The 25,139-nt window shown below is 33.4% G+C and overlaps 1 protein-coding gene across 1 annotated transcript in view; it reads left to right on the top strand.

Annotated features, from left to right (window-relative positions):
• ADGRL3 (adhesion G protein-coupled receptor L3) overlaps positions 1-25,139 on the top strand; it is an 854,596-nt gene that overhangs the window by 148,944 nt on the left and 680,513 nt on the right. Inside the window, exon 2 of the mRNA XM_060148098.1 lies at positions 7,789-7,857. The gene's annotated coding sequence lies outside the window, so the exon portion shown is untranslated. The remainder of the gene's footprint in view (positions 1-7,788; positions 7,858-25,139) is intronic.

The following is a 25,139-nucleotide window of genomic DNA, read 5'->3' as shown; positions in this document are numbered from 1 at the left end:
ATTGATTGTAGAGTGTTTAAATAATATACACTGAAAGTTGATTATTATGCATTGTATTTAAAAATTACTATACATTGTATTTAAAAATTATTTAGAGGTCATTTAAATAGCAAATATCTGCAATACATACAAAATGAATTAATTCATATGCAACCTTTCAAAAATACATATCTTATAAAAAACAAGATAACTGTACTTTTTTTCTTTTTGCAGTCCACCTTAAAAAAAGGAAACATTATGAGCTTTAAAATGTATATTCAAAGGAGCAATAGCAGTCTATCACTTGGTTGATGTATATACTAAATTAATTCTATATAATTTGTGAATCATAGTTTTGTATTTTAACAGGAATTCTGAGACCACATTTTTTCTAACTCCTGTATTTGAAAAAAAAATGTTTATTACTCAAAATTTGCTATATTGCTACTGAAGTTGAAACAAATGGATATTGATCTAAATAATCCTCTTTTTAATAAAACTTCTTGGGTACTCAATTACTGTTATATTTTCATTACTTATAAAGCAAACTGTTCAAATTATTTTGAACTGTTCTGTCATAGAACATATAAATGTGTATTTTTTAACAATTAATACTTCATGATATAAGTAATGAAGTGGATTTCAGTGTGTTCTACCAGAAAATGTTTAAAAGTATAGAGAATAGGCAGGTACTTTTTATTATAAATGAAAGAAGCTAGATAACTCCTTTTATTGTAGAACTTAGAAATCATGATTAGTATGTAAATATGTGTTGTTATAGTTAAAACATAACCATTTTTGAGGGTTAAAAACAGATTAAATTGGATGAAAAGAAAGAATTGGAAAGAAAAGAGCATACATTGCATAGGAAATAATCTTCCTGGAATCCCACCAACTCTTAGGGTTAGAGCAATGGACTGATGACTACTTGTAATGCAGAAATGTTAAAGGGAAAGCAGGAAACCCTCCTGCCCTCAGCCATTAATCCATCTTCCCCACACAGAGTTTCCATTATGAACTGAGTCTTTTTCTAAGTATTGGTTCTAACTTTCCATCGTCACATCTGTTGTATATTTTACCATCTTTTCTCCCATCATAGGAAGCTTCTCGTTTTCCTGTAAGTGACAGAGTGCTTGAACTCCTTTTGATGGTGAATTATTCACAGCAGGTCACATTTTTTTCCTTATTATGCCATAGGGCAATAGCTGCAGACGTCCTTACATAGGAACAAGCTAAAGCATCTGTGACTCCATTCTAAGGCCAAGCCCAAAGAAAGAGGTGCTTGTGGGTACAAAAACTTGGGAGAAAATAATGTTCTTGCCTTTCAGTATCTTGATATCAAGGCCAAAAGAGTACAGCAGAAACAGACCCCTGAAGGAATTACCACTCAAGTACAACGCCTTAACCAAGATGAGAGTTTTGGTGTTACATATGCCATGAACTTCTGATTAATCAGGAAATTACCATATCTGTGGGGCAGAAACAATCTTTATGTAATTGAATTACAAATGAAGTAAAAGACCTATTTTTGGTTTTGATTTTAATAAATAACTGTTTTCTGTGAAAGTAAGAACTTCGTGTACACTATTCTAATCCTTGTTATTAACTACAGAGGCTGGGTATACAGGAGACACTAATTAAGGGTTTTCCCCTTCCCTTCTCTTTGTCTACCACATCCTATCCTATTCTACTTTATCTTATCCTGCCCTACCCAGTCCTATCCTCTGTATGCAGGCAGCCAAACTGACTGTCACCATAAGAAATTTCTTCCCTTGTCTTGTGTTAATTATAACTTATTTTCATATTCATTTAAAAAAATGTAAGAAGTTCAGCATTTTATAAGTAAAAATGTTGGGTAATACATTGATTGAGCTCTGAGGATTATTCCCTGTTTTGGATTGTGTGCAGTCCTTTCCCCCAATGAACTATGAGTTGTTCATGTACTGTATATTATTTATATCCTTTGTAGATCTGTTGGCTCTTCCAAATAATATGTTATATTTTTTCCATGAGGAGGAAATTTATAAGTAATTTATTCTAATGTATCCACATTAAAAATGAAGATACTAAGTGCTAGAAAAGGGATGGGATTTTTCATAACATAAAATAAATAATTAGCAGGAGTGTTTTCATTTTAACATTGGTCTTCAGTCAACATTACACATTCTTTCCTTTATTATTCCCTTGTTTTTGTTAACTTGGCATTGAGTTTGCTCTTCTTTTCTTACTTCCATTTAAGGTAGAAGCTTTAGTTATTGATTTGGGAACTTCTCTGCTAATATAGATGTTGGAAGCTATACATTTGCTTTTAAGCACTACTTTAGCTGCATTTCATAAATTTTGTTATGTTGTGCTTTAGTTTTTCTTAAGTTGAAAATATTTTAAGTGATTTCTTCTTTGATGAATGGGATATTTAGAAAAAACAGTTTAAAAAAGTCCAGGGCTTCCCTGGTGGCGCAGTGGTTGGGAGTCCGCCTGCTGATGCAGGGGACGCGGGTTCGTGCCCCGGTCTGGGAGGATCCCACATGCCGCGCAGCGGCTGGGCCCGTGAGCCATGGCCGCCAAGCCTGTGCGTCCGGAGCCTAAAGTCCAAATATTTAGGAATTTCCAAAACCTCTGTCTTTTTTATTTTGAATTTAATTCTGTTTTGGTTAGAAAACTCACTCTGTATGATTTCAAGTCTTTTAAATTGCGAGAAAGATGGTATAATTCCTAAGTAAAAATGCCACAGCATCCCTACTGTTCTTACCAAAAGCAGAGTAGTTTTTCTGGCATAAACACTTAATTTATTATATGACTAGTCAATTTCCATTGTTCTGAAATAGTTGTTTTTGGCAATTTTGTCTAGTTTTATAATTGATTTAGAATCTACCCTAAGGTATTCTCCTTTATAAAATAGCATACATTCTTGGGGCCTCTAAATTATCACATGTGAAAAATTTGGTGCATTTAGAAATAAACTTTGCCTCTGGATTTAAAATGCACCAGCAGGGCTTCCCTGGTGGCTCAGTGGTTGAGAGTCCTCCTGCCGATGTAGGGGACGCGGATTCGTGGCCCGGTCCTGGAAGATCCCACATGCCGCGGAGCGGCTAGGCCCGTGAGCTATGGCCGCCAAGCCTGCGTGTCTGGAGCCTGTGTTCCGCAATGGGAGAGGCCACAACAGTGAGAGGCCCGCGTACCGCAAAAAAAAAAAAAAAAAAAAAAAAAAGCACCAGGATCTTTAGAGATTCTTTTGTGCTCAAAGTGTTGAGGCTAAATTCATGGAGTTTACCTTAACAAGCTACTCTATCTGAGCTGTAATCTGTCTGAGGAACCAGCCAGCAGCCCAAGCTGGCTGATGGGGAAATTCAGTTTAATGGAGTAGAGTAGTGTCAAAAAATGTTTATAATGGAAAAGAATGTATTCATCCTATAGAGGGTCTTGAAAACCAGACTCTGTGGTAAGCAATAGGGTGCATTTTTGGATTACTGAGGAAAACGAGGTCTTAGATTATTCTGTTAACTGTTTTCAAGGTAGATTTAAAAGGGGATAGAATGGTGCTCTAAGAGTACCAAGGTGCTGTTGCAGTATGGCAGTTATGGGGGCCAGTGGTGACAACATGTAGTAGCAGGTGGCCAAACTAAGTGTCAGATGCTTTGGATTCTTGTTTTGGCACTATTACTTGATAACCATGATAATGAGTTGCAGCTTTCTAATCTGTAAAATAGGAATATTTTTGCCTCTGCCTGCTTCACGTGGCTAGGATGATTATGTTAATGGAAATAGAGATGAAAAACGAAACTAAACACTGCAGAGAGAATAATATGGTGGTACATGGTGACGGTTATCAATAAGGAATTAAAGTAGAAAATATTTGAAGATAACTCATAGACTAGTAGATTGGAAGACTGAAAGGGGGTAGTTGGAAAAATGATTTGAACATCACAACTAAAGAGGTAACACTTGAAGGCAAGTTGAAGATATGGAGATGGAATGTCAATAATGCTGTTAATGTATCTATTTATAGAGCTTTGTCTTGTATTTTCTTAACTTCCAAATAGTTTGAAATGATAGTATGAAGGCCATATACTTCCTTTCACAGATAATAAATTGTGGCACCCAGTATTTATTTGTTTAATTCTGAAAATGATTGAAAGACTAGCTCTCATAGACAAAAATGTTGCCTTATAATGACTTCTTTGATTCATTGTATTTTTATAAAATCTCAGCTCTCATTGATCATTAAAAATATCACTGTCATCTTAGGTTGCAGACCATCTATTAACTGATACCAGAATGATCTTTCAAAAATATGTTTGTACATGTCGCTTCTTTATTGCTTCATGAACCTTTCCTGGACAGTTCAGTACAAGATGTCAGATACTTTTGGAATTAATGCCACACAGACAAAGACAATAAAATGTCTTTTCCTCTTAACTCCAGACTAATTTTTACTGAGATTTCCTGGGGAATCTCATTTAAATATCAGAATGTGAATGTGCCTCCTAATAGTCATCAATGTTAGGAAATTCTGAGATGACTATTCCCTGAAAAATTCATTTAAGGAAGCTTGTTTTCCTTCCAATGTAAACATCCTCGTAACATATATGGACAGTAATAGTATAATGCTATTGAGAAGCTTGAGGGTATAGACTCTGAATTTGGACTACTTGTGATCAAATTCTGATTTTATCACTTAGTGTCTTAGAATATTTATTTGTAAACTAGAAGATAGCATTCATACCAATCTCAGAAGATTTTTGTAAAGGTTAAATGAGAATATAAATAAAGTGTTTTAGTCCTTAAAATTTTTTAAGTTAAATGAGAATATAAATTGTTCAGAAAATAGTGTTTAAAACTTAAAAATTATTTTTTTAAAAGTCTTAAGAATACAAAATCAGACTTTCTCTTTCTCTCTTTTTTTCATTTTGTCTTAATCCCCATTGAGAATGATGTGTAAAATCTATAAGTGATATTTTTGTCTGTTCACTTCACTTCTGAATCCATAGTACCTAGAACAGTGCCTTGACACAGGGTAAATATTTAATTGCTAAGTGAAGGAAGGAAGGAAGGAAGGGAGGAAGCTGCTTTACTTTTTACACTTGCTAGCTCAGGATTAGAAAATTTACCTTGAACATTCATATTTATCATGTATTTTTTTTAAATTGGAGAGTCAAACTTTATTGTTATATTAATTTCCATTTTTGATATAGATGTGTTTACATTTTATCTAAAGCATGGACTGATTTAACTTTTAATTTTTAATTAAAGCAATCTGGTATTCATATCCAAAGTATTTCCATCTAATTCTTAAAACCTAGAGTGAATTGCAGTAATTGCTTGTGAATTGCTTTTTATATAACTTTTGAACAGTAACGAAAACATGAAAATATAAACTCATCAAATTCTTATGTCTTCCATGAGTGTTTTCCTTCGATGTAGTCACATTGCTCAAAAATAATTCCAGTGACTTTTCTTTTAAAAATCCCTTTTAGGCAAGTTTATTAACTAGAAAAGAAATGAGTAAATTCTAATTTACTAATTAGAAAAGAAAGTTTACTAATTAGAAAAGCCTTATTACTTTATACTGATAGAACAGTGTCATTTGATATACCTTTTCTTGCCCTTCTCTGCTTTTCTATTCCCTTTACCTGTCCACTCCTCTTTTCCTTTCTGTGTTTACCTCAGACCTGACCTTCCTCCTCTTAGGAGGCTAAGTGACTGTGTGTGCGCTTGTTCTTTCCTCTGAGTTGTCTACAACTCGTAAGTCCCTTAAGTGGCTGTAATTGAGTTAAGTACTGAGACGTTGAATAGCCATACTGTAAGTTGGAGAATCTCTATTCTTCTGTATCAATAGAAATATGACCTACAGAGATAGTTATGCAAACAAAATCAAAGGCACCTATAATGGTGCACTTTTGTTCTTGGTCTCAATTTATGTAAGGTCAATACAGACAGTTTCCAATTAATAATTTTAATTTTTAACTAAAAAATTTGTTTTGTTCACCCAGTCAGCATTTTTGAGGCTGTATTAGGGGCTTTGTTCTTTAGGGAGGGGTAATGGAAATTGAATAAGTAGTCACAGCCCCTGTTCTCAAACAATCCACATTACAATGTAGGGTTCAGCAAAATAGAAGAGTACACAAAGAGGTAACGGAGCATCAGGGAAAATCTGCTTGGCTCTGTCTGTGGCATAGTCGTTCTGGTGCTATCAGGGAGAATGTTGTGGAATAAGTTATGTTTGGATTTCAGGATGTATTTCCTAGATGGGAGAAAAAAAGATCTAAAGCACGAGGATATTTGGAGGAGAACCTGTGCTGTCATTACCCATGATTGCCCAGATATGTAGAATATTTACAAGGTGGGACATGTTTTTTCTTCAAAAAACAGGGAAAAATACCTTATTGGTATTTTAGCCAATAATTATTCAAGGAACATATTCAATTTGTTGAAAGAAGAGTTGTACAGGGAAATTCAAGAAGTTGATGAAAAAATTGCTTTCAGGTTCCTGTTCAAGTGGTCAAATGTGCCATTCAAACATGGACTTGGATTGCTCTTGTACCAAACCTCACTGATTGGCCAAATATGGGTAGATATTCACTGGAAAAAATACAGCGACTTCTATTGCTGTAATGTTTTAAAATGCTCAAACAAAATATAATGATTCTACTAGTGAATATTTTTCCACTAATTTGTTTTCATACATATCTGATGGTAATCAATAGTGATTTTGTAAAGGAGAACTCAATTTTGGTTTTATGCTAATGACTTTCTACCTGTATCTAATTCCTTATCCATTTGGGGGACAAGATTCTAGAATAGATAATAGATTTTGTCATTGTTTTGGCATGTACCTGATTTCTTAACCTTCTGCTAATAGCATAATACTACTATAATACTACTAATAGTGTAATAAATACTAAGTATCATAATAATTAATGCAGGTGATGCTTGTATAAAGCATTAAGTGGACTCACTGGAAGGTTCAAAAGTTGATAGGACCAGTTGCATAACACTTAGAAAACACTGAAATTTCAGAGAATACCTTGAAAGACATTACTCCTTTTTACAATTTACTTTATATGTATATATAAAGTATACTATATAGAGAGAGTATATATATATACTTTATATATATATGTCTTTACATTATTCCTTTTTTTGTAAAATGTCTGACATTGATATTATTTTAATAATAACAAAAATAGAAAATGCTATGGTAATTTACAGAAAATGAAGACCAAAATCTCCCATTTAAGTAAACTCTCATTGTTTATTCCTTTCTAATATTTTTAAAATCTGAAATTGTCTAAATTATTGTAATCATAGCTTCTGTATTTATACATGAATACACAGAGCATGTGTATTTTTTGTGTTTGTGTGTATATGTATGATGGAGTAGGGAGATATAGTAAGGTCTTCCTCCAATTTTTTTCTCACAGCAGTTCTAGTAATAAAAGTGGTTAAACACACCCAGGATCTTAGCTAGAAGTGCCTGTTGCAAGAAACCAGAACATTTCTTGGAAATCTCAGAATTTATTTTAAAACCTTGTGTGTTCATTGAATTAGGAAAATATTTAAATTCCATGCCTATCGAATTCATTCACTTTTCCCAGTGAACATTATAGTAATGTGATGGTGTACAAATATAGGTCACATGTAAATTGAAATTCGTTCTTACACGTGGTTCTGCTGCTACACCCCACGCATTGTGGGAAAAAATACACTTGACAAACAATAAGAAATACACAAGTCTATTCAAGTAGTCCTACAACTATAACCATAAAATAAAATGTACATTTTTTCTCATTATCTAACTTTTTTTTACAGAAATGTTTAAATGTTCAGTAAATCGGAGGAAAAAAACATGGATTTTTAGCAACTGAAGAGCAAATTAAGGTAATTATTAAATTATTGTTGGGAATCATGATTGTTAGTAATTTCAAAGTGTATTTAATATGTATATATTCAAGGTAGTATCTGCTTTTATAAGTATCGTATTGAAAATTTAACATATTTAATGGGCTACTGAAATGAAATTTTACATATTTTTGGAAAACAGACATTTCTTGTGAACAAAAATGTAAATAATATACTTCAAAGTATTTGCTGTTGTGGGGAAGTGTACTCCAGCTACATGAAAAATAAAAGAACTACTAAAAATAAATAATTTCCGTAGCTTTCTACCTCTTTTAAAAGACACATCGCTGTCTTACTCTCTTAACTAATATGGAATAACTATTCAGATTTTTAAGAAATTAGTACATGTATATGACACAGTTCATTAAAGCCATTTTTGCTTAATTCATTCGATTTGCTCTCAATTACATATCTGTGATAGTGAATGTCAATATTAGGAAATAAAATGTATGCATTTTATAGACCAAGCTGTTTGACATAAAGCACGTCCTTTTCAAAAGTGTTTTTATTTATCACAAATATATATATAGAATAGAACCTAAGAGACTTGAAGGAGTATAACCTTAGGCCAGAACACATATTTGCATCTTCTTCAGCAATCATTTGAAGGCTAAACAGGCCTTTATATTAATCAATCAACAATAAATTGGAATTTCCTTTCTTCTTAAAGTTACTAACTTCCTTAAAGCAATTTTGTAATTTCTAGAATGTAAATTCTTATAAATATGCAGCTTAAAAGTAGAAATAACTTTTTTATTTTCTTTATATTAAAATCATGTTCATTTAATTTTGAATTGTAATATAATTTGTATGTACTATAAATCATTATAAACCTATTTTCAAAGATTCTGTATTTTCCTTTTTACTCTAAGAGTACTGACTTAAGAGTATAAAAACATTACACTCACCTTTGTAGATCCTAAAATTTCCCCTTGATGTCTCTTCTTTTAGATATTTTTGTTTTAATTTCTTTGTCACTGCTTTCTTCTGCACACATTCACAAATGCAAACAAATAATATTATCCCTCTTTTCTAGAATAGATATGATTGAATCTATTTGTATTTGCTAGCTATCTATATGTTGGCAGATAAAGTTTACAGACATTCTTTTACTGACTTGAATAAAATGGGTTTTTTGGTACTTAGTGAAAGAAATAAATTTAGGCTGATTGAATCATTTTTTTAAAAAAATTAAGCCAATCAAAACTTAGACATCTTGCTTTGGAGAAATTAAATGCTGGTGGGAAAGATATGAAGCTCTATAGAAATGACTGTATACATTTTAAAAGGGTCAGTGGCAAACTGCTAAGGAAACAAATGTGGGAGCAGCTCACTTTTGCTGGAGGCTCTTGAAACCTTCATGGAGGCTGTGAAATTCACTGAGGAGGTTGTTGAGACAGAGAAGGTGAGGTCATGCATTCCAGACGAACATAACAGCTTGTGAAAGAGCATATAGAGCAAGGGATGGCCACTGAAGGATTGATATTTACTTTGTTGCTGAAGGGTTACACACGTGGTAGAACAATGTTAAGATATGAGTCTGGAAAAGTAGATTTGGAGCAGCCCATGTAATATATCATGTTTGCCAGACGAATGCTTAATTTTCCATTAAGCTGTCTCTATGGAGTGCTCAAGGGTATCTGTAAGGTTGTGAGAAGAAATTTTCAGAACCTCTCCTGATGCTTGTTTTCATTAAGAAATAAAGAAAGGCCTTATAATATTTAATGTAATGACTACTACTGGCCCCACATATGACGTTTCTGGAAAATTGTAGGAATTTTTACAGTGTTAAATGATTGACAGTGTTTGCTTCCTTGTTTTTTAATTGAAATATAATACATGTACTGTAAGTTCACCCTTTTAAAGTATACAATTCAGTGGTTTTTAGTATATTCACAAAGTTGTGTAATTGTCACCACTATCTAATCTAGAAATTTTTTTCATTCCTAAAAGAAACTTTGTACTCACGAGCAGTTACTCCTTATTCCTCCCTCACCCCATCCCCTGGCAGCCACTAATATACCTTCGGCTGCTATGAATTTACCATATAAATGGAATCATACAATATTTTTGTATCTGCCCTTTTCACTTAACGTAATGTTTTCAAGTTTCACCCTTGTGTGAATCAGGACTTAATTTTTATGCATGGATAATAGCAATAATATCACATTTTGCTGATCCATTCATCAGTTGACAGACATTGGGTTTTTTTATACTTCTTGGCTATTATGACTAATGCTACTATGAACATTTATATCCAGGTTTTTGTGTAGACATATGTATTCATTTCTCATAGGTATATACCTGGGGTGGAATTGCTGGGTCATATGGTAACTGCATGTTTTATCATTTGAGGAACTTCCAAATTGCTTTCCAAAGTGGCTATACCATTTTACATGCCCACCAAAATGTTTGAGTGTTCTAATTTCATCATATTCTAGCCAAAAGTTATTGTCATTTTGAATTATAGCCATTCTGATGGATGTCAAGTGATATCTAATTGGATTTTGATAGCAGTATATATATATTTTTTTCTTGTTTTTGTTTTTGTGGTACGCGGGCCTCTCACTGTTGTGGCTTCTCCCGTTGCGGAGCACAGGCTCCGGACGCGCAGGCTCAGCGACCATGGCTCACGGGCCCAGCCGCTCCGCGTCATGTGGGATCCTCCCGGACCGGGACACGAACCCACGTCCCCTGCATCGGCAGGCGGACTCTCAACCACTGCGCCACCAGGGAAGCCCTAGCAGTGTTTGTTTTTAAGAGTATTTTAGTGTACTGATGTTACATGAGTTTGGATAAGTGCATTAAATGTAATTATTGCCAAATTTAAACTAGACTGGTTCTCATATTTAAACAATACATGCATAAGTCAACAATAAAAAATGGTAGAGCTGGTGTTTTCTGTATTCCTATTAAGGGATATTTTCAGAGTTATTATATGATAAACATTGATAAGCTACTCAGATTTATTAAGGATAGCAAAAACAAAATAATCTCATACCATATGTGATTAAACTTGGCCTAAGGACATATTTGTCTTGCGGTATAAGTACACAGCATCATTAATATAGTATATATAGTACATATAGTACTATATGTACTATAGTACTGATGTACTATAGTACATCATTAATATAGTATATATAGTACACAGCATCATTAATAGCAAGATTTTTAATAACATCTGGAACGCAAGTGCACACCTCTCTGGGTTTTTCAGCAATGTTTGAAGTCATGCTCAATCTAATCATTTACAAATTTTCACTAAATTTATGATAAATGTTTAGAAGCCTTATTTGAGATTTCCTGGGGGGAAGGAATGAAATCATTGGAAAAAACCCTAGTTCTTCCTGCTGTGGTAGAAATGGTTGAAATCACACAAGATAAATTATATGGCAACAAATAAAATTGTATTACTTTATCACCAAATACTGTTGGAAGATGACATGAAAAACATTATTTTAACCAGGAAAAAAAAAGTGTTAGAACAAATTATGTAGTATGAGGGATTTGTTTTGCCTTTGGACAAAATATACGTTTTTCCAACATGCATTAATTTATGCTATTTGTTAGATTATTTTTTAAAATAGGTTTATTGATATATAATTATGTAATGTACAATTCTATTTTGATGCATAAAGTTGTGTGAGAACGTACCACCAAAATCAAGATATAGAATATATCCTTCACCCCTAGTTCTCTTGTGCCCCTTTGTAGTCATTCCCTCCACCACTATCAGCCCCGGGAAACTCTAGATTCTTCTTTAGAAACAAAATACAAAAAAAACAAAAACACCTGAGAGGAAGCAGACTAAAGAGGTCAGTTTTGTTTTTTTTTTTTTAATTTTTTTTTTTTAATTTTTTTTTTTAAATTTTTTTGTGGTAAGCGGGCCTCTCACTGCTGTGGCCTCTCCCGTTGCGGAGCACAGGCTCCGGACGCTCAAGCTCAGCGGCCATGGCTCACGGGCCCAGATGCTCCGTGGCATGTGGGATCTTCCCAGACCGGGACACGAACCCGTTTCCCCTGCATCGGCAGGTGGACTCTCAACCACTGCGCCACCAGGGAAACCCAAGAGGTCAGGTTTTGAAAACAGATTCTATATATGACCTTCAGGATGTTACTTATCCTCTCGCTCTTTCCATTTCTTTATTAGAAATATGGGATTAACAAAACCGTCTACCACATATCATTTAGGATAGAGCTAGGTATATTTAAGCACTTATAAACACTTAATGTTTTTAAAATAAACTATAATTTTTTGAACCTTTAAGGAAAGATATACTGGAGAAGATATATTCTCCACAGTAAATGACCTCTTAGTATGGATTCAACCACAAAGCATCAAAGCAAGTTTTCAAAATAGTAAAACCAATTCAGGAACATCATGCCCACACAAATTTTGGTTAATGGCTCCATTCTTCCAATTCCTTAAGCACAAATGCTTGAAGTGCATCTTGAATTTTCTTTCACCTACATTGCACATTTATTAGCTACTGAGCACCTCTTCGGCTACTACCTTGGTCCAAATTGCAATCCCCTCTTGGCCGGAGAATTACAACATTCTCCTGTTTTTCTTGCTCCACTGTTTTCACTGTACAGCCCTGAGAGCCTCTTTCTACCTTCAACCTCCCCTGCCCTCCAGACACCATTTCCGTTTGCTGAACACAAGAGGCCGCTCTACAAAGGAGCCTTAGCTCCTTCTACCAATCACACGCTCCCAAGTTACACCCATGGCTTATTTCCTAGGCTTCAAATATCCTCTTCTCATGGCAGCCTTCCTTGAACAACCTACTTAAAATTGAAACTGTCTGGGGGCACTCCCTGCCCTCCTCTCTTGCTTTATTTTTCTCCAGATCATATAATACCACATTACACACAATTCTGTTTATTGTCTCATCCCATTAGTTAATGGATTTTAAATATTTCCTCTTTATGGCATCCTTTTAATTTCTACTTTTCTGTGTCTTTTATATTGTACCACTGGCCTTGCTCATGGATTTGGATATTAGAAAGTTAATTCTGGAAGCAGGCAGTGTGGGGGGCCGTGTGACTAGAGGAAAGGAGGATTATCTGGGAAATATTTGCAATATCTCATGTAAGGAATTATAAAGATCTGGTTTAAGGCAACACCACCGGGGATCGAGTGGTAGTAACACATTCGAGACTATGTGTTTAAAAAGTAAAACTGACAAGTCTTAGTGACTGTATTTGATTAGTGAGAGTTGAAGTCTCAGTGGGACAAGTCTCAGGCTTGAAACTGGCAACCGCATGGATAGTGACGCCTTTTACTGAGCTTTAGGGAGTAGGGTTCTTTGTGTGTGTTTTTTTACAGAAATAATTAATGGTTTCACAGAAATAATAATGCTTGTGTTTTACAGAAATAAAGTCCAGAGCTAGATGTTAATTTTTATCTTTAGGTAGAAATGATCTCTAAAAATACAACACCTTAAACTGAAGGTCATTAATGTCTCACTTCTTTACCCAATTGTTTATAGGAATTAAAAAATATTTTGACTTGCTATGAATTTACATTTTCTAATTAATTTCAAAACCACAGTCAGAAAGTGCAGGATGTAGAAACTGGCCGTGGGCAGAGCAAAAGCACATTAATTATTCAGACAGTCATCCCTGCTTATCCCATTCTTGGAGATAAAGTGGCTGTCAGAATCTGTCAGCTGTATAGTTAGTGCCCTTCAGAATTTACATGCATAAATGGTGACCTTTGGAAATTTGCATAAATATAAGTCTGGCATTGGAAAGATAGCTGCCAGTCAGTTTTGCAAGGCAAAAGTCAGCCACCATCTAAACCATAGAATGAGCAGTGAAGCAAGAATAGCAAATGGAGTCTATACAAAACAACAATAATACTTATTTCACCAAAACAAAAGTACAACCTATTTTTTTTTTTTTTTTTTGCGGTACGCGGGCCTCTCAGTGTTGTGGCCTCTCCGGTTGCGGAGCACGGGCTCCGGACGCGCAGGCTCAGTGGCCATGGCTCATGGGCCCAGCCACTGTGTGGCATGTGGGATCTTCCCTGACTGGGGCACGAACCCGTGTCCCCTGCATCGGCAGGCAGACTCTCAACCACTGCGCCACCAGGGAAGCCCTATACAACCTATTTTTAATAAAGGTTTATAATGGTTACAGAAGTTATAACCAATTACTGAATATCCTTCAATCAGTATTTTTGCTTTTCTCACTAAACATTTTTGTTAAAACTTTTGTTCTAAAATATCAAAAATTTAAAATTTAATCATTAAAATGTTTATTAGATATTATAAAATCAAGGTATACTCATTATAGAAAATTTAGAAATATTTCAAAGAAAGAGTTTATTATCCATAACCCCATACCCAGAGGAAGCAGTGGTTAATGTTTTCGTGTAAATTTTTAGTTATCTTTTTAAATAAATAAATATACATAAACATATTCATAGCCTCATAAGTGGGCAAGTACCTTCTTACTAGCATTGTACTGTATTTTACTCAACATAAATACTACTGAGAGAAACTGAGATAAACGTATATTTATATAAATCTTTTGGTATATAAGTGATTATTTCCTTGAATAGATTTTTAGCAGTGGAATTATTGGGTTTAAGTTTATGACTCTTTTTAAAGCTTTTGATACATATTGTTAAAATTTCCTTCCAGAAGGTCTCATTGCCATAAGCTCTCCATTTACCTAAATACTGACCTTCTTTACTTAGTCATTTTCAAATGTTTTATATATATTTATTTATTTATTTATTTATTTATTTATTTATTTTTTGCGGTACACGGGCCTCTCACTGTTGTGGCCTCTCCCGTTGTGGAGCACAGGATCCGGACGCGCAGGCTCAGCAGCCATGGCTCAGGGGCCCAGCCGCTCCGCGGCATGTGGGATCTTCCCGAACCGGGACACGAACCCGTGTCCCCTGCATTGGCAAGTGGACTCTCAACCACTGCGCCACCAGGGAAGCCCCAAATGTTATATTTTAAATGTCTGATAAAAGCCTGCCATTTAGGAAATGTATTAAAATCTTTGTAAGGTAGAAAATCATTTTCAATTAAAAATATATTTTCTTTGATAATTGTTACAAATTTCAATTTCTATATATAGTAGCATGTCACTTTATAACTTACCACACTCATCACCCTAAACCTGAAACATTCATATTTCAGAATAGTGCTGAATCTCTAAAATGAAAGTAAAATATAATGAAAACAAAATTCAAAAACTTTGAGCATTCAAAATAATTATACATAAATTGTGTGATAAGAGAGACTGACTAGCTGAGCAAGCAAAGTTTATTCTTCATCTCCTCTTTTTTGGACACCTATGACTTTTCCTGCTTTGGCAAACAAGGTAGTGTCCACTATAATACTGGAATGCAACCAGACCTCCTTTAGTTTTTTTCATCTTGAAAATACCTGAACATGTTTTTTTTTTTTTAAACTCAGTACATTAAAAATAAAACAAAAAGACTAGTTGAGAATAAACTATAAATGGATATACAGTTTTTTCCTGACATAATAGTTAATCTTAAGTTTGGACATTATGTGGGAAGTATACTAGTTTAGTCAAACCTCTAGGACAATTGTATGTTGACTTTCCATTATTTCTTATTTTGATGGGTAAACCCTGAGCCGGCAGTGCCCTGGACAGAATCTTGTGTCCTGAACCTTATACTTGACCAGACCTTCTTTACCTTAAACTATCCAGTGCTGCCTCTGATTTATGGCATTGAAAATAATATGATGGTTCAAAAAGACTGGTCTTTTCTACCTAAATCAGGGATGCTATGTTGAATATAGAGAGATCTGCTCTAGGCCATAAATATTTATAGATTGGGGTTTTGTGCCACAGCTAAAAAGCTAAAAATAGTTCATTATTGACTATTGATTTTGTTTGTTTTTTGCAGGAGAGGGATTTTTTTTATAATTTTTAAATTGAATATATACATTTAAAAATTTTTATTGCCTGTATGTGTTTAAAATTACTTAGGAATTTGTAAATACTGGAGGAATTTTATTAAACGTGTATACCCATGCAAATAATGAGTGTTATTTGTCTGTCTTTATAGATTTGTGTATCTATGCTTATAGTATTTGTTTTGTTTTGTCTTTTGCATGCAATTCTACGAGATTTAAGACTTGTATAGAACTGTGTTTTTATCACCACAAGTAGGATACAAAATAGTTCTATCACCTAAAAATTCCCCCATGCTGCCCCTTTGTGGTCATTTTCTGCCTGTGTCTCTAACCCCTAGCAACCACAATTCTGTTCTTCATTCTTATATTTTCAAATTTTTCAGAATATCATATAAATGAATCATACAGTAAGTAACCTTTTGAAACTAACTTCTTTCACTCATCATAATGCCTTTTTTACTTGTTTTGGAGTATATCAATAATTCATTCATTCCTTATTGCTGGGCAGAATTCTGTTGTAGAGATGACTCACGGTTCAACTATCCATCCACTTGTTGAAGACATTTGGGTTGTTTCTAATTTTTGGTGAAAATAAAGTTTCTATAAACATTCATATGCGGGGTGTGTGTGTGTGTGTGTGTGCACATAAATTTTCATTTCTCTACGGTAAATACCTAAAAGTTGGGTTGCTGGATTGTGTTAAGTGTATAGATTAATTTTGTATTGTTCGTATTTCTATCTGTATTTTGCTTCTATTTTATTTGTATTTTATGTGATATTGTTATCATATAAATTGTTGTGCAAAAACATTAATCTTCAAGTGCTAAGTTAAGCTGTTAATTTTTTAACACTAGCTTGACTATGGCAGGACCTACTTTTATTGGTCTCTGAATTTAAGTAGAAAAAATTATATCATCCAAGTGGAAAATGCTGCTTTCATGATTTTTCCTTCCATGATATTTTTCACTTTTCTTTAGGATTGTGTCTTGTTTCCGTTAGTAAGTGATCCCCAAACAACTAACTACAGGAACCGCAGCTTAACTGTTTCTGCACTGGATACAACATGAACTGTTTTATTCTAACTAAAGCACTTTTTACATAGAAAAGACCCTCATTGAGAAAATAGTTTACAATATGTTCTAAGAAATTTGGTCGTCTAGCATCCAAGACCCAGGAGATGAAAATAAAAATTATAAAAAGTAGAAATATTAAAAACTAAACATGAATCTGTATATTAACGATGGGGACCAAATAACCACTGAAAGTCATCATAAAAAATTTAGTAAACGTAGCAGTCTGGATCTATTATATGTCAGAGCAAAGTTTCCATATGTATCTAAGAGCCTTTGAATTATACATATTTTACAAATGTGGTTTCTATTAGGAACACCTCTGGATCAGGTTACCTTCCCTCTAGGCCTGGTCTTGCCATTAACTTGCTGTGAGACCTAGGGCACATCATGTAATCTCTCTGGATTATAGTATTCTCATTTGTCCAGTTAGTGAGGATAGTACTAGATTATCCATAAAGGACCTTCTTGCTCTTAAAAAAATAGGATACTGCAATTCTGTGGTGATATTGGGTCATTGAGAAAGAAAAGTTCATTTGTGTGTGTTTAATATACTTTGTCAGAAAGCACGGATATATAGGGTACATTTTAAAAGACTTTTAAAAAATACATGTAACTTTGAAAAACAGTTTTGGTGCTTGGAAGAAATCCACTAGGTATTCTAGAAAGCGTGGCTATTATAGAATCATTAATTTCCCTATTATTTTTAAAAAGTTAAGTAATTTGAAAAATTCTGGATTGTGTTTTATATTAAGTATTTACATGAGTAAATATAAATTGATATCCCCATTTTTTAGTGTTAGAGATCTTTATTGAAAATTGTATTTTAAGATTTTCCTGGAATTTCTAATGTCAATAAAAACTTATTGAATTAGTGCCTCCCATTAATTACGAAACACAGGCTTCATAATAAATTCTCAACTTTTTTCAGAATAAATATGCATTTTTTTCTAAACAATTTCAAGCTTATATAATCACAAGAAAAGGAGACTGATTAAAAACATCATCTTTGGTTACATTTGCTTAATGCAGAATAACTACTACATTAAGTAACATGTTTCAAATGCTAAAGAATGTCATCATAAATCTTGAAGAGGAATGAAGATTAAAACATTAATTTTAATTTGCTTTTAAAAAATTTAGTACATATTATATTAGTGTCTAGTGTGCGTAAGACCTCTGCTGTGTTCTGGAATGATGGTGCTGTCCTGACATAGAGAAAATCACAAGTCTAGCTGGGGATACAGAAACATGTAAAACTAGATACATTATAATGTCCTAAATACTATAATAGAAACATGAGAAAAAGGAAGTAAGTAATTCTGAATAAAAAGCCTTAGTAAAGCTTTGCAGAATTGGTAGCATATGGGAAGGATTTTACTACTGGAGAACAGAGAATGGACATTCTAAGAGAACAGATATTCTTAGAGTATTCATTAGAAAACAGTGAATATTTTGTTCTGGGGAGTATAATTTTCCTGGGTGATAGAGTATTAGGTAAAGATACTTGAGGAAATTTAAGTACATTAAGAGACCCTTTTAATATTATTATATATTTAGTAGGGACCTAATAATATAGCTATTATTGTGATACTGTTTTTTTTTAAAGAACAACATCTCTTGGAAGTGTGAGAGTTTCATTAAAGGTGGGATAAAACCATCAGATAAGAAACATGAAATAGAGGGTTAGAACTGATAGCTACCATCTTCTGTGAACTTTTTGCAAACACCAGTGCTCTCAGCATTGATGAAATTCCAAATACTGAACTTTCTCCACTGAATTTTTATACGAACCTTTGAAATATATACCTTTAGAACTTATTTAGCTCAGGAGGACTACATTTTTCTTCTTTAAAACATTATAAATTTTACACTTAAATAAAAGTTTCTTTTATATCTTTCTAGTTCATCTCATACACATTATATGCATTTTTTTCTTGAGTCGTAAGATGTATTAGTGGAGGAAAATTTAATTGTTTAAGAAAAAAAAGAAAGAAATTAGATTTCTTGGTTTGGCTTAGTGCTGCCTTCAATATTCTGAGAACAATAATGCAATAAGCTAAAATGTTTATCCACAAAATTTAATTCCTGGGGAGTAGCTTCTCAAATTGCCTCTTAAAAGTGTAATGGAAGCAGGCAGTTGTTTGCTGCTTTGTTGCCAAAAATTGTGAATGGCTAGAGTTTCTTAAAACTTGGTGGTAATGCATGTATAATCATGTAAACTCTCCATTGTCAATTTGAATGAAGAAACTGAATTTTGTAGACACTTTTTCTTATATTGTGTCTCAGTGTTCTCAGCCATGAGTGAAGAAATCCTTGATGTTATTAATTATTCCACAAATGCAGTTTTTAATAGAGTTCTTTTTCATTTCAATTTAATTTCATCCCTGATTAAATATACTGAATTAGTAATATTTTGGATTGTCATTTTATGGATAATCCAGTGATAAGTAGTTGAAAATGAAAGTTTGGATATTTATTCTGGGCACAAATAAATATCCAAAGACAATGAATGCTTCTTATCATTATACCTGTATCAGTAAATATAGTAGCAATAATTCCCTCTGATACTACCTTCGAAAAGAATTGCTAATAGGGAAAGAGCAGAGGAAGTGTATTATAAAACCTTTGCTGAATATATAGCTTCTGAAAAGTTATCCCTGGGCAAAATCCTATACAAATCACTTCTAACAATTTTGCTTTATTGTATTATGTTATTTCAGCTGCTTTCTATCTCAACTGGACTGTTTCTAGCTGCAGTTAAAATATACTATTAGGTTAATCCTATGCAATAAATATAATAAAAATATGAGGGCTATTGGTGCTTCCCTGGTGGCGCAGTGGTTGAGAGTCAGCCTGCCGATGCAGGGGACACGGGTTCGTGCCTGGGTCCGGGAAGATCCCACATGCCGCGGAGTGGCTAGGCCTGTGAGCCATGGTCGCTGAGCCTGCGCGTCTGGAGCCTGTGCTCTGCAACGGGAGAGGCCACAACTGTGAGAGGCCCGTGTACCAAAAAAAAAAAATGAGGGCTATAATAGGTTAAACCCACTCAGCAAAATATCACAATGAATTAGAGCTTTCATTTAAGAAATAGCCAATTGCAACCCATTTGTAATAGATAAGAAAGTGATAGCTGAAAATATTTTAATTGGTATGAACTTCAATAGAATCCAAGGAATAAATTTAATATAATTTAGAAAACATTGATATGGTGGGGAATAGCTCAACTGTTGGTTTAGAAAGAGTAACACTAATTGCTTTTTTATCCCTTCTTCTAAGAGAGCACCTTGGGCTAATGCTAATAGACAAACAAGGAATAATGAGCTAATGGAGTCTCCACTAAACTATATTCGCCATAAATTGAAGATCACATCTGAACTGAGATTATTTCCAAATTGCATTTACTTATAGCCTTTGTTAGCTAAAGAGGGAAAGGATTTATTTGTGAAAGACTACTTACATTGTGCCTTTCACTCAAATGCTTGCCACATTTCCTGTACGTATGTGATATCCAGTAACAAAATTCTTTTAACTTTAGTTATAGCAGAAAGTAAACTTCTAAAAAAGTTTAAATGAATTAAATAGCATTAGATTTTTTCTGATTATGCATATTCATCGTTAATACATTTAGAATGCAAACTCAAAGTGCTGGCCCATTTCTGCCGTTAATGATGGTAAAGTCTTTAAAGTAAAAAAACCACATTTTTTACTATCTTTGGTAATGCCATAGAGCAACAAAAATTGGGTACTTTGAAACTTTTTAAAGAATGTACGTATATCAAGTTATATTAAAACATCTATTATACTAATCTGGAAGGAGAGGTTTCTTATTTTGACTTATATTGGAAAATCATTGCCATCTTGACTCTGAACTGAATTCTTGAGTATTTTATCATTTGAAGGGCTTTGATCTCTGACAACATATTGTATAATATAGGTAAATATGAAAAGTAACCAAGACACTTTTGGCTTTCCCCCGTCACTGACTTTTTTGTAACATCCAACTTTTAACTTATCTAGGAGGAAAATTTTATTGTTGTTATATTAATGTATAATGTAGTTACTATAAATTAACTATAAATTTACGTATTTTCCAGCTACTAAATTAGTTTATAAATTGACACCAATAACATGTATTCATGCAGTGCTTTGACTGGTGTTTTTTTTTTTTTTTAAGATTTTTTTTGGTGTGGCCCGTTTTAAAAGTCTTTGTTGAATTTACAATATTGCTTCTGTTTTATGTTTTGTTTTTTTTGGCTGCAAGGCATGTAGGATCTTATCTCCCTGACCAGGGATTGAACCTGCACACCCTCCATTGGAAGGTGAAGTCTTAACCTCTGGACCACCAGGGAAGTCCCTGACTGGTGTTTTTGATGCTTCTCACATTCAAATTCACATCACTGAGTGTCTGTTATGTCCCAGGTACTAGGAAATATATTTTCATGAAATTTTTAATAATCCATTGACCTAGTGAAGAAGAGACTACCCACTGAGATGAATGGAAATTTGATTTAGTAGAATAAGGTTTTATATTTCATAGTTTCCAATATAATAAAGATATGTTAAAAGTATAAAATAATGTATAACAACAGCAATAGTGCAGTTTCTAGGAGTTCACTTATATAAAAATTATCATCAAATCATTGCATCGTCATTTACCAGTTATTACAAAATTGTATAAAGTTAGGATTTTAAAGCAACAAACTTTTTCTTTTTTGCATGTTAGTATAACTTCTGTGTTTTTCCCCCGTAACAATTTTGTCTTCTTCTTCTCACAGAACTTTCTCAATTTCAAATTTTAAATAATTTTACAAAAGAAATTAAGGAATAGGACCAATGTGATTGAAGCAGAATTACCCTCCATTTCTGTTGTCTGGTCAGCATTAAAAACCAAACAGTAAAAAAAAAAGATATCCAAAAGGGAAATGGGTGCAAATGTGGGGATATGAAAATATGAAAGCACATGATCTCTGGAGATTTTGCTTTTTAAAACTCCTTCAGAGACCACCTGAATCCTCCAGAAAATTGTGAATTTCACAGCATCTTCCTACCTCTCAATTCCTAGTTAGCTATGTTGTCTATTTCCTCACCAAACTTTTTTTTCTTCCTTTGCACTGTAGAGCTGGAACACCACTGTTTCTAAGATGCTGGTTGAGATTAGTCCTGTTCTGTTCCTTATGTTTTGTAAGTGCCACATATGAGTACCTATCTTGGGAAAATGTGAATAACTGCAGGAGTTGCTAATCTTTTGTAAAAATAGTAACTGGTCTTTTCAGGCTCCAGAGGGCTATGTTGAATCTCTTATCTCTTAAGGATCATTTCTTCAAAGAAGGGATTTTAAAACTTAAAGATTCTACTTCTTCCCTGTATTGTACTCCAAAGATCCTTTGAGTGTATAGTTGTAGAAATAGAATGGATGAGTAATAAATCAGTCGCTGGAGAACCATAGCAAACCATATTTTGAACAGGTAAGTAAATCTGGAACTGTTGGAAGCTCTGGAATGAACCATTCTTCATAGTATTTTAGAAGACTTTATCACACCCAGCAGGTTAGATTCTGAATGGTGAAATAACAAGGTAATGTTAGTTTTGCTATATTTTATTTTGCCTTGAGAAAAAATTCATTGAACAATGTTTCACTCAAACTACAATCCTGAAAATTTGTCAGCGTCCTTTGTGAAATGTCTAAGAGTTAAAATTAAGAAATAGTTGAATGAGATAATTTATTAAGTAAGAAATCAGACTTTGGAAATCTAAAATTCCATATAAAATATGAGATTTTAGCTTTGAATTTGGATTTTGATCGATTGAAAATATCCATTTAAGCAGACCCTTCATTAGATATCAGAGGGTGAGAATTATTAGTTTCTGTAAATGTATTGACAGTAAATGGCACCACAGCTCAACTTGAACAGCATAGTTTTTTCATTGAGGTAAGTTATCTTTTTTCTTGTCTCTTAACATTTAAAACATGGCAAAGGATTTCATATTTAAAGTCATCATCTGGACTTGGTTAGCAAGTTTAATTCATGATAATCCTATCCGTCAACCTTAGTCTGATTCAGTTAATACCTGGTAAAGTAGCATCTTCTCTTCTGCCTTTCCTGGCTTCCCTAGGTTGGCTGGCCACTCCACCTTTTTGGCTTCCTCTGTACTTTTGTCCTCTCACACCATATATGGAACCACTGGTACAGAACACCTTTTTTTTTTAAAAACACATGTTTGACTTCCTTAGTATACCCTTGAAATATGAACCAGCATATTCAAAGGATCTGTGAAAATCGAATATTCCTTTAAATTAGCAAATCATATCTGATGTAGAGAACATTTAAATAAAGGAAACCTCTCTTTCTTTTTCCCTTCTTCTCTTTTGCATGTGCTTTTTCTCCTTCTACAACTGTCTCCCTGACCGCCCCCCCCCGCCCAACACCAGTCCTTTTTTCTTTCTTATTGCAAAGGAAAGAATAATGTATACTAGGGTTACTTGAATTTATTCACATATTCTAATTAGAAATAAAAGTACTGAATGGACCATTTATAGGACAGGACAATCCCTTACTTGTAAGTAGAAAGTATACGGAAATAGAAATTGTCCATAGAATTCAATGATACTAAAATTATTTTTTATTCAAATGTCATGATATCTGAAATGAAAATTGCTTACTTCAATTAGTATTCAGATCTTTACTAATAGATAAATAACATTAAATGAACTGTGTGAAACAGGAATAGAGATGATTTTTTATATTTTTCATAATAGGAGTTAATATAATTTAGAAAAGGGCACTGCTGACTAGTTTGGCATTGATGTTGAAAGTGTGTTTTTATGGTTAAAGATGCAATCTTTAAAGTGGATTATTTTCCGTACGAAATCCAATTTTTAAATGACATAAATCATATATTAGACAATAATGTATAACAGAATTATTAATTTATTCCTATTTCATCTTCTGGGCTAATCTCATTAATTTTCAAGATCTATTTTACAAATATTATATATACTTTATATTTTTAATGTATTTAGGTTTGTAAATAAAAGTAGAAAAAGTCATCAACTAATAATAAGAGAAATGTCACTCTTTGTAATGAATAAAAATACTAAATGAGTACTTAAAACTACTAGTACTTGTTCTATTAGTACATATTAAAGATAGGATTTTACTTCCATGGACTTGAATTTCTACCCTAAAATCTGAGATCATTGAACTAAATGACTGAGGTATCTTACTGGTGCTAAATGTTTTGTATTTAAATCTTCCCACTTGCTTTACAAACTTAGACTCTTTCCTTTGGGATTTTAGAAGTGAGAAAGAATGTCATTCATGTTTGCTCTTATATATGGTAAGGTAGACAAGAAGCTCAGTCAGGATGGCAGGGTATAATTTCCAGATTTAAAATGTTGTGTTGACGAATGCAGTAAATTTGTACTTAGTTTTAAGTAGAGGCGATGAGTACCAGGGCACATGATCAGTGCAAGTGTGCCCCTGAGACAATATAATTTTCTGCAAATCAAAATAATCAGCAAGAGAGCATATATTTCCTTAATGGAGTACTGAGAGTTTATCAGCTTCTATTAGAGTGTTCATTTTAAAAATGAAGAAAAGGGGAAAGATCTAGTTGAATTTTTAAACCTCAGTTAAATAAAAAGGTTTTGCATATGTGGTATCTTAATAATTAATATAGCTGGAAGAGTTAATTCCATGCTGAAAGCAGTGTAATAATTATAGAAATGAATACAATTATTATAAAAAGCTTCTGCTCCAGTGGAATAGTCAAATGAAATAAATATAGAATTAAAAAAACTCACAGTATAAGAAAGAAGAAAAATGATATACTTTGTTTTGTACAGAAGACTAGAAAGTCAACTAGAAATAATTCCTGTTTAAACCTGGCATTTTGTAAAAGAGAGCCATCACTATAGATTGTCCATGAGATTCCCTGTGAATAACTGGCGATGTGAGGCTATAGTAGTCAGAGCTCTTTATTCCTTCCAAACCAGTTATTGTGCTACTAATTAGAATTGGATATTGGTGGTAGTGGAAATGAGGGAGACTATCAATGTTACTTTGTGTTAAATTTTAATCACACAAGTTAGGACATTCAGAATTATGGTTTCCATGGTAACCACAACACTGAGCCCTGTGTGAAGGCATTACAGTGGGGGTCTTTGATTAAAAGAAAGTAAACCAGAAGTGAAACAAAATGCTCCATATGTGCAGCTAAAGTTACCAAAAAAAAAAAAAAAAAGGTCCAGCTCCCTTGTCCTTAATTATATTTG

Source organism: Lagenorhynchus albirostris, chromosome 4 (assembly GCF_949774975.1).
Source record: "Lagenorhynchus albirostris chromosome 4, mLagAlb1.1, whole genome shotgun sequence".
NCBI lineage: Eukaryota > Metazoa > Chordata > Mammalia > Artiodactyla > Delphinidae > Lagenorhynchus > Lagenorhynchus albirostris.
The sequence above is the reverse complement of the archived record's forward strand: the minus strand, read 5'-3'. Positions and strand labels throughout refer to the sequence as shown.